Consider the following 18,019-nt stretch of genomic DNA (forward strand, 5'->3'; position numbering starts at 1 on the left):
TCCAACAGCACATTAAAAGGATCATACACCATGATCAAGTGGGGTTTATTCCAGGAATGCAAGGATTCTTCAATATACGCAAATCAATCAACGTGATACACCATATTAACAAATTGAAGGAGAAAAACCATATGATCATCTCAATAGATGCAGAGAAAGCTTTTGACAAAATTCAACACCCATTTATGATAAAAACCCTGCAGAAAGTAGGCATAGAGGGAACTTTCCTCAACATAATAAAGGCCATATATGACAAACCCACAGCCAGCATCATCCTCAATGGTGAAAAACTGAAACCATTTCCACTAAGATCAGGAACAAGACAAGGTTGCCCACTCTCACCACTCTTATTCAACCTAGTTTTGGAAGTTTTAGCCACAGCAATCAGAGAAGAAAAGGAAATAAAAGGAATCCAAATGGGAAAAGAAGAAGTAAAGCTGTCACTGTTTGCAGATGACATGATACTATACATAGAGAATCCTAAAGATGCTACCAGAAAACTACTAGAGCTAATCAATGAATTTGGTAAAGTAGCAGGATACAAAATTAATGCACAGAAATCTCTGGCATTCCTATATACTAATGATGAAAAATCTGAAAGTGAAATCAAGGAAACACTCCCATTTACCATTGCAACAAAAAGAATAAAATATCTAGGAATAAACCTACCTAAGGAGACAAAAGACCTGTATGCAGAAAATTATAAGACACTGATGAAAGAAATTAAAGATGATACAAATAGATGGAGAGATGTACCATGTTCTTGGATTGGAAGAATCAACATTGTGAAAATGACTCTACTACCCAAAGCAATCTACAGATTCAATGCAATCCCTATCAAACTACCAATGGTATTTTTCACAGAACTAGAACAAAAAATTTCACAATTTGTATGGAAACACAAAAGACCCCGAATAGCCAAAGCAATCTTGAGAACGAAAAATGGAGCTGGAGGAATCAGGCTCCCTGACTTCAGACTATACTACAAAGCTACAGTAATCAAGACAGTATGGTACTTGCACAAAAACAGAAAGATAGATCAATGGAACAGGATAGAAAGCCCAGAGATAAACCCACGGACATATGGTCACCTTATCTTTGACAAAGGAGGCAGGAATGTACAGTGGAGAAAGGACAGTCTCTTCAATAAGTGGTGCTGGGAAAACTGGACAGGGACATGTAAAAGTATGAGATTAGATCACTCCCTAACACCATACACAAAAATAAGCTCAAAATGGATTAAAGACCTAAATGTAAGGCCAGACACTATCAAACTCCTAGAGGAAAACATAGGCAGAACACTCTATGACATAAATCACAGCAAGATCCTTTTTGACCCACCTCCTAGAGAAATGGAAATAAAGACAAAAATAAACACATGGGACCTAATGAAACTTAAAAGCTTTTGCACAGCAAAGGAAACCATACACAAGACCAAAAGACAACCCTCAGAATGGGAGAAAATATTTGCAAATGAAGCAACTGACAAAGGATTAATCTCCAAAATTTATAAGCAGCTCATGCAGCTCAATAGCAAAAAAACAAACAACCCAATCCAGAAATGGGCAGAAGACCTAAATAGACATTTCTCCACAGAAGATATACAGACTGCCAACAAACACATGAAAGGATGCTCAACATCTTTACTCATCAGAGAAATGCAAATCAAAACTACAATGAGATATCATCTCACACCAGTCAGAATGGCCATCATCAAAAAATCTAGAAACAATAAATGCTGGAGAGGGTGTGGAAAAAAGGGAACACTCTTGCACTGCTGGTGGGAATGTGAATTGGTACAGCCACTATGGAGAATGGTATGGAGGTTCCTTAAAAAACTACAAATAGATTTACCATATGACCCAGCAATCCCACTACTGGGCATATACCCTGAGAAAACCATAATTCAAAAAGAGACATGTACCAAAATGTTCATAGCAGCCCTATTTACAATAGCCCGGAGATGGAAACAACCTAAGTGTCCATCATCGGATGAATGGGTAAAGAAGATGTGGCACATATATACAATGGAATATTACTCAGCCATAAAAAGAAATGAAATTGAGCTATTTGTAATGAGGTGGATGGACCTAGAGTCTGTCATACAGAGTGAAGTAAGTCAGAAAGAGAAAGACAAATACTGTATGCTGACACATATATATGGAATTTAAAAAAAATGTCATCAAGAACATAGGGGTAAGACAGGAATAAAGACACAGACCTACTAGAGCACGGACTTGAGGATATGGGGAGGGGGAAGGGTAAGCTGTGACAAAGTGAAAGAGCAGCATGGACATATATACACTACCAAACGTAAGGTAGATAGCTAGTGGGAAGCACCCGCATAGCACAGGGAGATTAGCTCGGTTCTTTGTGACCGCCTGGAGGGGTGGGATAGGGAGGGTGGGAGGGAGACGCAAAAGGGAGGGGATATGGGAACATATGTATATGTATAACTGATTAAATTTGTAAAATAAAAAAAAATTAAAAAAAAAAGAAGTCACAGTAATGTAAAGTTAGTTTGGTTCTTGGAATTTTTGTTAAGAAAATATTTGCACATAAAATGAAAAGACCCTGTTATTAGGAAATTAGCACACATCTTTTATCCTGCCCCAAAGGCAGGATAAATCCTTTATTGTGTTTCCTTCATTTTCCTATGTCCTGTATATTTTGGACTCGAAAGCATTGCGTTGTATCCTGTGTTGCTGTTTCTGTTTTGGTTAACCAGACTAAGTTCGTGATTCAGGACTTCTAGCGTCCATCCCAACGCATGTTAAACCAATTATGGAGGCACAGGGTAGAAATGAAAGCATTTCTACCCAAAAGGCCCTGCTAAAACTGTTAGATTCAATTAGGCACAAATTCTGTCTTTAGGATTAGAGTTTTATATTCCAAGCCAAAACTCAATCCCCTTTGTTGGTTTCTATACCTACACATACATTTTACTACTGAGGGTATGTATCCCCACCATAGTGTCTGGTCCTGAAAAGACACAGTGATTCACAGCTCTCCTTCTGAGAAGTTGATTACACCCATCAGTTGGGTTTGGAAAAATTCTGAAGGCTTCTTTTTGCAGGGAGAAACGGGAGAGGGCATTTTTTGCTGGTTACTACAGAAGAGATTTGGGCTTTAGGTTTTATTTTCATACCAGGGTTGGGTTGCTAAGACGGAAATCAAATTAAAACTGGCATGTCTCTGTGGCTTCATTTGCTTTTCTTCCTGCCATGGGACAAGCTGGCACCAAAGCCTTGTTTTGAAACCCTGAAATTCAAGTCTTAGATAGTCAGTGCCAGTAGTGTGAGTTGAAATTGCTCGGTTTGACTTTCCATAGGACTGTGGGGACTCAAATAGAAAGACTGAATGGGAGTTTGTCTCAGCAGCTAGTAGAATATCTTCTTTGGGAAGGCTTATTAAGAGATACAGGCACTGTCTTACAAAATGTTTAAAAATTAAACTTACACCAGCCCTTCCTCTACTGTATATAGGTAGTATCCTATTTATGGGAGAAAATGTGTCAAGGCCAAAAGGAGGAAGTGAGGTTTGCTGTGTTCTGAAGGAGAGTTTTCAGGGATCTTGTAAAAGGAACAGAGGAAATTTGGGCAATGGAATTTGTTCAATGTGTGGCATGGAGAGGAAAATGGATGAAGAAGATTTTAGAGACATTTTGCTGTATATTATGAGTGGAATTCTCTTTGGAAACATTTTGAGAAACTTAAAAATTTTAATTGCTTTTAAATGCCTCCCCTACCTTTTTTTTTTTTTAAGGTTGGAGTCCTCTAAAAATGGAGTGCTTAAGCACTTATATAGATCAAAAAGAGACAACAGTCTGGACTTGTTCTCTTAGTAGGCTGCACAGTTCACCTAATAACTTTATATTCAGGAAGAGTTTTAAATATCTCTTTTCATTAGTTTTTGTTCAATATTAGATTTTGAATTTGGAAATATCTCTAATCCAAGTCAATGTAATAGGAGATTTAATTATTTCTCTTTATTATTTTTTTATGCAGCATTAGATTTTGTAATTGGAATTATTTCCAACTTCAGGCAATATAATGTTATTGATTAATAGAGGGATCAGAACATGTAATGTTCATTGTAACTGCAGTCTAGTAGACTACTTACATGCAAAATGAAGATCAAGTAAGAGATAATGTAAAGACACTTGCAACTATGAGGTTCCTTATACTCGTCTTTTCTTTTTTTCCCCTCAGCGATACTATATATTAGAAATATCTTAAAAATAGGGACTACACAATGTAGAAGGGAGAAATATAGAGAGGAGAATGTTTCTGCATCTATTATGTGGAAATGATAATTGACTAGGTTGTTCAAAATGCCTTGAGTCAAGTTCAACTGGAAGAATGAAATGGGAATGCTGTTAATGTGCTTTTAAAGATTCCTTTCCAGACAGATTGCCTCTGGGTTCAACATTTACAGTTTGGTCCAGGTATGAATTTGAGAGGAGAAAAATGGATTTGGTATTTTCTATGGAATAATTTTGTTTTTATTTTTGTCATTGTTTTTGGCCTCGGACAGACTTATCTAGCCTACACAGAAGCACAGATGTTGCAATTTAGAAGTGTGGCAAAGACCAATTTTTTTTCCCTCAAAACAAAAAACCTCTCAGTTTGTCTACTGGACAATAAAATTGGATGGAAAAGCTTCTCATGAAAGGTATTCATGGGGTGAAATATGAAGCTTCTGTTTAGTGCCCCTCAGACTGTATACCCTGTATCATTATTTCTTATGAGGTATATTTGATGACACATAGGCCAAAAGAGACAACTGACAGGAGTGTGAGACTTGGACCAATTATACCTCACATGAGTTAACAAGGAGTGGTGATAGCAAAACCTCACAAGTCTGGGAAGACGAAAGATACATACCATATTGTGCCACATTTGAGAAATATGAATGTTTGTAATTCCACATCTGTACTTAATTTCATTATACTTCCCTGGTTATTCAAATCTGACTCAGTGTACATTCACGTTCTACTGCCATGCAAAGCACAGAGTTGTTGGTTTACTCTGGCTGGATATTTAGTTAGTAGTTTTTACAGGAAAAGAGTTTAACCAGGCATTGGGGAAAGAGATTATTTTATTTGGGAAAAATTAAAAGACATTAAGTATGATTAAAATATGTTTTTAAACCATACGTTATGAAAACTATGATGCTTAAAAGTGGAATGAAGGGAGAAAGTTTCTGTTTATTTAGGCATCAATGTAGTCTTGCTTTCCACATCAGTCCTCAGAGAAGAAGTGGGAAAGGAGTGAGAGTCACATTAATCATGCTTAGAGCGAGTCTCAGGCTAGGCCCAATTTAATTTCTGCACGTGATAGATAATATCATGGCTAAACTAATCAACTTTTAGGAGAATTCAGACTTTAATGAATTTCAGAATCAGAAGATTTCTGAGAAGTATTAAGGCTGAAAATAAAAACTGTCCTAGTGAGCTGAAGAAAATAAAGCCAAAGAATCTGAACTTCCAGGAACGGAAGGAACCTCACCCCCAATTCCAGAAAAGACTGCCTCAACTCTTACCCACAGATGAGTATCTACCCAACTCTCAAAAAGCTCCTCTTTTTAGAGGAAAGCATTCTATTTTGTTCTTTAATGAATACAAATTATAAGGACTTTTCCTTTCAAAACCTGAATCCCTCCTACTTTAGCAGAGGTCATGGTTAGGTGGTCATCCATCCTGGTATGATTCTGAGACAGAACACAAATAAGAACATAGACTCTCCTGTCATTATTATAAATGTACCCACAAAATTGAATTGAGAGGAACATTTTTCAGTTTTTGAACTCTTTTTCCCTCCCAAGTGATGTTATTTTGTCTGAAAGGGTGTCAGAAATATAAGAACCAACCCATTGATTAGTCTCTGCCATCATGCTTCTGAAATAGTTGAGGATCAAAGGAGCCATTAGATGAAAAAGTGCTTGAGTTCTCAAAGTTGTACTCATAGTGTGAGAGATTATTTCAATGGCTCTGACCCTGTATTATGTTAGGCCATCAATTAAACCTCAGTAGGTCTCAGTGGCTTCGTGAGAAAATGAGGAGGTTGGAATAATTGATATTTAAGATCTGGTTCTAACATTCTATGATTTCAAGATGTTTGATATTCAGTTAATTCAAGTCTGTTAAAAAAGATGGTCATCCCAAAAATATCCCTGAAATTAGGTCTTAAATTAAGCCATGGGTTTGGAAATATTTGTTCAGTAGGTATTTATTTCTTTTTTAAAAGAATTCCTGTTCTCTTATAACCTGGATTATTTAGGGTAGACCTCTGGAGTTTTGTACACCCTCCTACTTCAGAAGAGGGCCAAACTTTCCTGGTGAAGAAGTTCCAATTATACACCAAACATAATCAGAAGGATGTGGCAGGATATATTGCCCGCAGTGTCCAGAATTTTCACATCTTATGCTGGTTTGGGAGATTGGTTTTTGTCAAGTATTTTCCATCATCTCATTGCTCTTAATTGAACCCTGAAGGCTTTTCTTGGCAACTGATATCAGCCTTCACTAAGTCTGAGAAGGTCACTCAATGTGGGCAGAGGCAGCGTGCTGTTAGAATCCTTGATTTCTCTCTCAAGGTTTTGCTTAGGCAAACAGAGACCATCTCCTGCTGCTTTATTGATGCCCAGGCAAGATTTTCCAAGATAGAGACTGCTGGTGCATAAGGTTTAAAACAAACCCCCAATGGCTGCAAGGGAATGTGGTTTTGAGACCTGAGGTTATATATTCATATCTCCCTATTCCTCTTGGAGTCGCTACCTCTGTTCTTCAGAGGGTAAAAGGAGTCGGCTAACAAAATTGAGCAAATGAGTGATTGATGGTATTTTCCCTCTTTTGAAATTCATCAGTATTTCTTAAGTTCTGCAAGTCGATGGCCTGAAAGCTCTTGAAAAGTCTGAATGGTGACAAAGTTTAGCTTCTGCTATCCTTGTGCTTTTCTCTCATGAGGCCAGAAGTAGCTTTTTATTTTTTTTTAATTTTTAAAATTTCTTATGCAGTTTTTAAAGGTTACTTTCCATTTACAGTTATAAAATATCAGCTCTATTCCCCGTATCTTATAATACATCCTTGAGTCTACCTTACACCCAATAGTTTGTACTTCCACTCCCTCACCCCCGTATTGCCCCTCCCTGTTTCCCCAGTGGTAACCACTAGCTTCTTCTCTATATCTGTGAGCCTGCAGAAGTGACTTTTTAAAAGTAAAAACAAATTTACAGGAAGAAGAACAAGTGTTGCTTTGTATATTTGCTTACATCAAAGCAAGGTGTGGCACTAATGAATTTGGATTGTATTCTTGGCTAAAAGTCGAGACATAGTCTAGATTACACTGAAGGAAAGAATGACCCCAGTACTTTTTACTGTAATGAAGGATATGTGATGTCTGGTGAGATGATTTTGGATTCCATCAGTAGGAACCTTATCACTAACAAATAATAAAGTGTCCTAGGATGAGAGAAGAGGATTAGAAGTGATCTCTGGGTTCCCTATTGCAATTAAGTTAGTCTGCATACAAGCAGCTGACATGTTTGTGTCCACAGTTTACTAGACAAGGCTTCTAGTATGTGTAGCTCATGGCTAAGGCCAAGGCCAAGGCCTGTCTGTTCTCTCTTACCCAGTGCTGGCTGCAATCTAAAGTAGCTTACACATTTGGAAGAAAGAAATTCCCAAATATATATAGGTGATCAAAAATTTATTTTATTTTTAGTTTTTATAAAAATAACACATTCATAGGCTTCCCTGGTGGCACAGTGGTTGAGAGTCCGTCTGCCAATGCAGGGGACACGGGTTCATGCCCCGGTCTGGGAAGATCCCACATGCCGCAGAGTGGCTGGGCCCGTGAGCCATAGGCCGCTGAGCCTGCACGTCCGGAGCCTGTGCTCCGCAACGGGTGAGGCCACAACAGTGAGAGGCCCGTGTACCACACACACACACACAAAACAAACAAAAAACACACATTCATAGAAAACCAGAAATTAGAATAGCAGAAAGAAAAACATGCATATTGCTCCCACCCATTGACAACGGACAGTAGCAGCTAGTCTATTTCTAGCCAATCTTTTTTCCTAAGCATTTTCAATCATGATTATGATGACGTTGTATATAAAATTTTATATTTGCCTTTTCTCATTTAGTATTTATTCCCCCCAGCTTTATTGAGGTATAATTGACATAGAACACTGTGTAACAGTGTACAATGTGATGATTTGACATACGTATATATTGTCATTTATTTTTTTTTCATTTTATTATGTTCCTTTGTAGAACTTGACAATAGAGATACAAAGCTGATCACAGAATAGATACTATTTTGTATCCTCTTTAATATAACAATGCCTCAAAATTTCCTAATATTCTGATCTTCATAATTATCATTTTAATGGGCATCATATTCCATCAATTTGTTGTACCATAGTTGAACCATTCCTTTACCATCCAAAGTCCCAGGTGTTCCCTGGTTTTCCATTTCTTTGCCACTATAAATAATAGTGGTATGAATATCTTAGTGCATATATATTTTTTTATTCTCTTGAATTATTTCCTTAGGATAAATTCCCAAAGGTGACAAACGTCCATGGGCAGTTTTTTGATTCCTGATACACAGTCAGACCACTTTCCAAAAATCAGCAATGGAAGGTTGCAAACTTGCAAATTATCACATTTCACCACAATTTCACAAGGACTGGATATTATAACTTTTTTTTAGCATTTATTGAGTATTTATTTTGCTCTACATGGTACACAGTGTGTGAATTACCTCTTATAATTTTAGCACGTGTCATTTATTTTTATTCAAGCATTTGTCCATGTTACATATCACCTCTTCATTTCCATAACTGAAATTTTAAATAATGGCTACATAACAGTGTGTAATATGGATATACTGTAGATTATTCAACATTTATTTATTGATATTTTAGTTGTTTTCAAATTCTCACTGTTACAAATTACAAAAACATCTTTGTAGCATAAACATATCTTCTAAAAATTTCTCATTATTTTTCCATTATGAGAGATACACAGCATGTCACTCCTTCTTCAAGTTATCATTGAGCAATAGAACTTCAAAGAACTCAGAAATTATCTCAACTAGCCTGCTCACTTTATAAGTGAAATATGTAAATGACAGTGTGCTATGAAAGACTTTCTTCTTTTCTTTCTTGCTTAATTTCTCTTTAAGATGATTGTATCTGTGCCTTAAAGGAAGCAGAGGTAGGAAGTTAGATACTCCTTGCAGTCATAAAGGACACCTCTCAGGTGACAGTCTTTGGCTACCCACTCCACGATGAAAATCACGTGGGCGACTGCTGATGTACCTAGTAAGCATTGTTCTGAGCCAGTTTGGCTTTGAGAATCCTTACACACTATTCCCTACACTATTGTTTCTTTCCCATGGGGCATGCTCTTTCTTCATATGCTTTCCACCTCCCTCTCTCCTGTGTGATGAGCTACTGAGTCACAGAGCAGGAACAAAAACCTGGTGTCCTTATTCCTAATTCAATGATGAAACATTATGGGCAAATTGGGAATATTACTCTGGTGCTGATTTATCTGCTGGCAAAACTCATTTTTGAAAGTTTAAATCAGACTTTTGTTGTTGTTTGTTTTCAATTTTAAAGTGACTTTCTTCTGCCTTTAGCTTTCATTATCTTACTGATTACAAAAAGAAGTCTCCAAATAGAGAATTTTGGCAAATCTTGGGTTGTCTTTCTCCATTGGCTCTTCCTTTTTTGCTTTCTTTTATGTCAGCATTTCCTTGATTTCACATTTGTTCTTCCTCTCTGAAGCATTCTTTTGACATAATCAGTTATTGATTATAGGGTAGAAAAGTGCTGCTTCACTTTTTTTTTTCTTCTGATTTTGGGGTAATAGGAAAAAAATGGGAAAATTCTCATTTAAATTGTAGTCAGATGCCTTGTCTTTGAATCTAGTCACATAATAAATGTTTGTTGTTATTTATTAAATCAGAATAAGATTGGGAGCTTGAGATTGACATATACACACTGCTATATTAAAAATAGATAACTAGCAAGGACCTGCTGTATAGCACAGGGAACACTATTCAATATTCTGTAATAACTTAAACAGGAAAAATATTTGAAAAAGAATAGATACATGTATATGTATAAATGAATCACTTTGCTGTACACCTGAAACTAACATAACATTTTAAATCAACTATGATCCAATATAAAATTAAAATTAAAAAAAAGAATAAGAAACTAATTTGGCTATAGACTCCAATTTTAAAGTGCGAGTATACCCTGAAAATTTTAAGCTGGCCAGTCTTTCTTATTTAGGTTTCAGTTGAAGTTTTTAAACAATGTATTTGAATTTTTAAAAACATTTTTATATGCCAGCTGTGGAGCTATAAGGACCTTCCTTGCATCATCTCATCTAATCCTCAAAACAACCTTACTATATGGATAAATTATCCGTAGTGTGTGGATGAGGAAAATAATCTTACAGAGGTTACACACCTTGTCCAAGGTCATCTAGGGAATGCCAGAGTGGGATTTCTAACAAGTTTGGGCTACACCTCTTCTCAAAAATTAGCCTATAGTACTTATATCAGAGGAAAAGTAATTTAGAGTTAAAAGTCAGAAATCTTAGAAAATGAAATTCTGAATACCTTGGATTTCTAAGAGTTGAGAGAAAGGTGCTTAAAATGGCAAGAACAAAACACCCACGTTACAGGTGTGACAAAGTAACTAATGTTATGTACGTGTTGTGTGGCATCAAAGTCATATTTCCCATGGTGAGTCGTCATAGAGTGGTGGTGTGGGGATCATGTTTAATGTTGCTGGATGGTTTAAAAGGACAGACAATACTAAATAACAGGGAATAATAACTTAACTTGAAATTAAAAAAATATTGTAGACACAGGCATTATGCAAAAACATAATTTTCCTAATAATCCTCAAGTAAGGTTTATTCTTTAAGAAAGACTAGCATTTCCTCCACAGTTAAACTGCACAATTTCTGGTTTTAAGAGGTCTCATTTTTAAGCACTTGATCTGTGATTCTTCTATATTAGCTCTGCAAAATTGACAACTAGGTATATTCTCTAGAAACTGAGGAAAATAGTTCCTAATATTGCATTGTCTCCTTCTTATGGATAAGAGCTTGCAAAATTTGTCTTTGGCCCTCTTGTGCCTTTCTCCCACAGTCCTGTTCCTTGCCTTCTGTACATCTCCCTCATCCTCTGAATAAGGGACACTGGTAAAGATAGGTTGGCAGCTGTGTCAGAATTTAGTGGTCTTTAGGCCAAAACATTGCTTAACCCATATTTTTTTATTTTTACTGTTGTATCTAATGAGCTGAGAGGAAGTCCTAAAAATGATCCAAGGAGTTTCCATGGCCATGGAGCCTACATGTCCAATTTCAAGGTAAGAATTAATGTTAAACTGATATATTGCTTGAGGGTTTAAATTTTTTTCTCCCCCCAAAATTGGACTGGGCCATTGGTTCTTAATTTAAAGGCCTTTGACTCCCTCCCTCCCAGATGTCCATGAAGAATAAGGAATGTATGTTACTGACTGTGTGATTTTTAAAAAAATTCAAAAATAATATATCCACCAAAGGCTAATTAAAAATTCAAGTCTCTTTGTTTTTTTGTTAAGTTATCAGCAATTGTGTTAGCATTGGTTCCTAATCAGTAGCTCTGACTAGAAATCGTTTTGTATGTTAAAGGTGCAAAACTAATTATGAATTCATGATGTTTGTTTCATGGATTCAACTATCACCTATACTCTTATGACCACAAACCCTTATTTTCAAGGTTAATCTCTCTCTCTAAGCTTCAAAATCAGATATTCAACTACCTGACACATATTAACTGCTAGATGTTGTACTGTTGCTTAAAACTGAACTCATCTCCGTCATACTCCCTGCCTCTTCTTCTGACTTCCCTATTTTCATGAACCCATCACCCTCTTCACAATTCCTAAGAAAGGCATTAGAGAATCACTCTTACTTTCTTCATCTCCTTCTTTCTCCAAATGCAGCCATTTAATTCCATCATTTCATTTTATTTCAGACATATCACTCACTCACAGTTGGTAGTATTATAAAAATGTCCTACATTGTCTCCTTTCCTCTCCTCTGTAAAGTACATTCAATCCATGCCACCACAGATCTGATCACAGTATTTCTGTTTTTAAAGTCTGTTCCATATTACCCAGAGAGCATTCCAAATCCCAAGCAAGCGTACAAGGCCTTTTAACATATGGCCTCAGTCGAACACACTGACTCATTTCCTGGTATTTCTGATCCATAGTTTGTATTTCAACCACTCACAGAAACACCCACACACACTCTCAGGTCTTTGTCAGCATCCTTAGTCAGCAATGCTCCTGCCCCCCTACTCTGTCTTGTTACCCTCTACTCATTTTTTTTATAGCCCAGCTCATTGCCACTTATCTTTAGCTTTTATTTCAAGTACAATTAGTCATTCCTTTTCATTGTATCCCCACTGTATCATTTTCTTCATGTAACCATCCATTTAATCATTCATTTTTTCCATATATCCATCCATCTATTTATCTATCCAAATATTTATAGAGAGTCTCCTATGTATTCCAGTAGCTGATAATACAGCAGAGAATCATACAAAATCCTTACCCTCATGGATGTTTTTAATACATTCTAGTATGAAATAAATACATAATAAATAAATAAAGGTTGAAATAGTATGATTCAGGAAGCGACAGTGCCAGGAAGAGAACTCAAGCATTTTAAGAGGATAGAAGGTGACAGAGGTTGGGGAGCGTAGCTACATTAAATCAAGAGGTCAGGGAAGGGCTTTATAAGCAGGTGATAGTTGAATAGATATTTTATTTTATTATTATTTTTCATTTATTTTAATTTTTCTAATTTATAATTTATTTTATTCACTTAGTACAGTAAGAATACCTTTCCATGCATTTAAATATACTTCTACAGAATCGTCTTTTTTTTTTTTAACATCTTTATTGGAGTATAATTGCTTTAAAATGGTGTGTTACTTTCTGCTTTATAACAAAGTTAATCAGCTTTACACATACATATATCCCCATATCTCTTCCCTCTTGCATCTTCCTCCCTACCACCCTCCCTAACCCACCCCTCTAGGTGGTCACAAAGCACCGAGCTGATCTCCCCATACTTTGCGGCTGCTTCCCACTGGTTATCGGTTTTACATTTGTTAGTGTATATATGTCCATGCCACTCTCTCACTTTGTCCCAGTTTACCCTTCCCCCTCCCCATGCCCTCAAGTCCATTTTTTGGTAGGTCTGCGTCTTTATTCCCATCCTGCCCCTAGGTTCTTCATGACCATTTTATTTAGATTCCATATATATGTATTAGCATACGGTATTAGTTTTTCTCTTTCTGACTTACTTCACTCTGTATGACAGACTCTAGATCCTTCCACCTCACTACAAATAACTCAATTTCGTTTCTTTCTATGGCTGAGTAATATTCCATTGTATATATGTGCCACATTTTCTTTACCAATTCATCTGTCAATGGACACTTAAGTTGCTTCCACGTCCTGGCTATTGTAAATAGTGCTGCAATGAACATTGCAGTACATGACTCTTTGAATTACGGTTTTCTCAGGGTATATGCCCAGTAGTGGGATTGCCGGGTCGTATGGTAGTTCTATTTTTAGTTTTTTAAGGAACCTCCATAGTGTTCTCCATAGTGGCGGTATCAATTTACATTCCCACCAACAGTGCAAGAGGGTTCCCTTTTCTCCACACCCTCTCCAGCATTTATTGTTTGTAGATTTTTTGATGATGGCCATTCTGACTGGTGTAAGGTGACATCTCATTGTAGTTTTGATTTGCATTTCTCTACTGGTTAATGACATTGAGCATTCTTTCATGTGTTTGTTGGCAATATGTATATCTTCTTTGGAGAAATGTCTATTTAGGTCTTCTGTGCATTTTTGGATTGGGTTCTTTGTTTTTTTGATATTGAGCTGCATGAGCTGCTTGTATATTTTGCAGATTAATCCTCTGTCAGTTGCTTCATTTGCAAATATTTTCTCCCATTCTGAGGGTTGGCTTTTTGTCTTGTTTATGTTTTCCTTTGCTGTGCAAAAGCTTTTAAGTTTCATTAGGTCCCATGTGTTTATTTTTGTCTTTATTTCCATTTCTCTAGGAGGTGGGTCAAAAAGGATCTTGCTATGATTTATGGCATAGAGTGTTCTGCCTATGTTTTCCTCTAAGAGTTTTATAGTGTCTGGCCTTACATTTAGGTCTTTAATCCATTTTGAGTTTATTATTGTGTATGGTGTTAGGAAGTGTGCTAATTTCATTCTCTGACATGTAGCTGTCCAGTTTTCCCAGCACCATTTACTGAAGAGACTGTCTTTTCTCCATTGTATATTCTTGCCTCCTTTATCAAAAATAAGGTGACCATATGTGTGTGGGTTTATCTCTGGGCTTTCTATCCTGTTCCATTGATCTATCTTTCTGTTTTTGTGCCAGTAACATACTGTCTAGATCACTGTAGCTTTGTAATATAGTCTGAAGTCAGGGAGCCTGATTGCTCCAGCTCCATTTTTCTTTCTCAAGATTGCTTTGGCTATTTGTGGTCTTTTGTGTTTCCATACAAATTGTGAAATTTTTTGTTCTAGTTCTGTGAAAAATGCCAGTGTTAGTTTGATAAGGATTGCATTGAATCTGTAGATTGCTTTGAGTAGTATAGGCATTTTCACAATGTTGATTATTCCAATCCAAGAACATGGTATATCTCTCCATCTGTTTGTATCATCTTTAATTTCTTCCATCAGTGTCTTACAGTTTTCTGCATACAGGTCTTTTGTCTCCTTGGGTAGGTTTATTCATAGGTATTTTATTCTTTTTGTTGCAATGGTAAATGGGAGTATTTCCTTAATTTCTCTTTCTGATTTTTCATCACTAGTGTATAGGAATGCAAGAGATTTCTGTGCATTAGCTTTGTATCCTGCTACTTCAGCAGATTCATTGATTAGCTCTAGTAGTTTTCTGGTGGCATCTTTAGTATTCTCTATGTATAGTATCATGTCATCTGCAAACAGTGTCAGCTTTACATCTTCTTTTCTGATTTGGATTCCGTTTATTTCTTTTTCTTCTCTGATTGCTGTGGCTAAAGCTTCCAAAACAATGTTGAATAATAGTGGTGAGAGTGGGAAGTCTTGTTTTTTTCCTGATCTTGGTGGAAATGGTTTCAGTTTTTCACCATTGAAGACAATGTTGCTGTGGTTTTGTCATATATGTCCTTTATTATGTAGAGGTAAGTTCCCTCTGTGCCTACTTTCTGGAGGGTTTTATATCATAAATGGGTGTTGAATTTTGTTGAAATCTTTTTCTGCCTCTATTGAGATGATCATATGGTTTTTATTCTTCAGTTTGTTAATATGGTGTGTCACATTGATTGATTTCCATATATTGAAGAATCCTTGCATTCCTGGGATAAACCCCACTGGATCATGGTGTATGATCCTTTTAATGTGCTGCTGGATTCTGATTGCTAATATTTTGTTGAGGATTTTTGCATATATGTTCATCCATGATATTGTCCTTTAGTTTTCTTTCTTTGTGACATCTTTGTCTGGTTTTGGTATCAGGGTAATGGTGGCCTCGAAGAATGAGTTTGGGAGTGTTCCTCCCTCTGCTATATTTTGGAAGAATTTGAGAAGGATAGGTGTTAGCTCTTCTCTAAATGTTTGATAGAATTCACCTGTGAAGCTATCTGGTCCTGGGTTTTTGTTTGTTGGAAATTTTTTTTTTTTTTTTTTTTTTTTTTTTTTTTTTGTGGTACGCGGGCCTCTCACTGTTGTGGCCTCTCCCATTGCGGAGCACAGGCTCCGGACGCGCAGGCTCAGCGGCCATGGCTCACGGGCCCAGCTGCTCCGTGGCATGTGGGATCTTCCCAGACCGGGGCACGAACCCATGTCCCCTGCATCGGCAGGCGGATTCTCAACCACTGCGCCACCAGGGAAGCCCTGTTGGAAAATTTTTAATCACACTTTCAATTTTAGTGCTTGTGACTGGTCTGTTTATATTTTTTATTTCTTCCTGGTTCAGTCTCGGAAGGGTGTGCTTTTCTAAGAATTTGACCATTTCTTCGAGGTTGTCCATTTTATTGGCATAGAGTTGTTTGTAGTAATCTCTCATGGTCCTTTGTATTTCTGCAGCGTCAGTTATTGCTTCTCCTTTTTCATTTATAATTCTATTGATTTGAGTCTTCTCCCCTTTTTTCTTGATGAGTCTGGCTAATGATTTATCAGTTTTGTTTATCTTTTCAAAGGACTAACTTTTAGTTTTATTGATCTTTGCTATCATTTTCTTCATTTCTTTTTCATTTATTTCTGATCTGATCTTTATGATTTCTTTCCTTCTGCTAACTTTGGGTTTTTTGTTTTTCTTTCTCTAATTGCTTTAGGTGTAAGGTTAGATTGTTTATTTGAGATGTTTCTTGTTTCTTAAGGTAGGATTGTATTGCTATAAACTTCCCTCTTAGGACTGCCTTTGCTGCATCCCATAGGTTTTGAGCTATCGTGTTTTCATTGTCATTTGTTTCTAGGTATTTTTTTATTTCCTCTTTGATTTCTTCAGTGGTGTCTTTGTTATTAAGTAGTGTATTGCTTAGCCTCTATGTGTTTGTATTTTTCCAGATTTTTTTCCTGTAATTGATATCTACTCTCATCGTATTGTGGTCAGGAAAGATACTTGATATGATTTTAAATTTCTTAAATTTACCAAGGCTTGATTTGTGACCCACAATATGATCTATTCTGGAGAATGTTCCATGAGCACTTGAGAAGAAAGTGCATTCTGTTGTTTTTGGATGGAATGTCCTATAAATATCAATTAAGTCTGTCTTGTTTAATGTATCATTTAAAGCTTATGTTTCCTTATTTATTTTCATTTTGGATGATCTGTCCATTGGTGAAAGTGGGGTGTTAAAGTCCCCTACTATGAGTGTGTTACTGTCGATTTCTCCTTTTATGGCTGTTAGTATTTGCCTTATGTATTGAGGTGCTCCTATGTTGGGTGCATAAATATTTATAATTGTTATATCTTCTTGGACTGAACCCTTGATCATTATGTAGTGTCCTTCTTTGTCTCTTGTATCAGCCTTTGTTTTAAAGTCTATTTTGTCTGATACGAGAATTGCTACTCCAGCTTTCTTTTGATTTCCATTTGCATAGAATATCTTTTTTCATCCCCTCACTTTCAGTCTGTATGTGTCCCTAGGTCTGAAGTGGGTCTCTTGTAGACAGTATACATACAGGTCTTGCTTTTGTATCCATTCAGCCAGTCTATGTCTTTTGGTTGAAACATTTAATTCATTTACATTTAAGATAGTTATCGATATGTACGTTCCTGTTACCATTTTCTTAATTGTTTTGGGTTTGTTATTGTAGATCTTTTCCTCCCTTGTGTTTCCTGCCTAGAGAAGTTCCTTTAGCATTTGTTGTAAAGCTGGTTTTAGTGGTGCTGAATTCTCTTAGCTTTTGCTTGTCTGTAAAGGTTTTAATTTCTCTGTCTAATCCTAATGAGATCCTTGCTGGGTAGAGTAATCTTGGTTGTACGTTTTTCTCCTTCATCACTTTAAATATGTCCTGTCAGTCCCTTCTGGCTTGCAGAGTTTCTGCTGAAAGATCAGCTGTTAACCTTATGGGGATTCCCTTGTATGTTATTTGTTGTTTTTCCCTTGCTGCTTTTAATATTTTTTCTTTGTATTTAGTTTTTGATAGTTTGATTAATATGTGTCTTGGCATGTTTGTCCTTAGATTTATCCTGTATGGGACTCTCTGTGCTTCCTGGACTTGACTAACAATTCCTTTCTCATATTAGGGGAGTTTTCAACTATAATCTCTTCAAATATTTTCTTAGTCCCTTTCTTTTTCTCTTCTTCTTCTGGGACACCTATAATTTGAATGTTGGTGCATTTAATTTCGTCTCAGAGTTCTCTGAGACTGTCCTCAATTCTTTTCATTATTCTGCTCTGCAGTAGTTGTTTTC

Source organism: Mesoplodon densirostris, chromosome 5 (assembly GCF_025265405.1).
Source record: "Mesoplodon densirostris isolate mMesDen1 chromosome 5, mMesDen1 primary haplotype, whole genome shotgun sequence".
Lineage (NCBI taxonomy): Eukaryota > Metazoa > Chordata > Mammalia > Artiodactyla > Ziphiidae > Mesoplodon > Mesoplodon densirostris.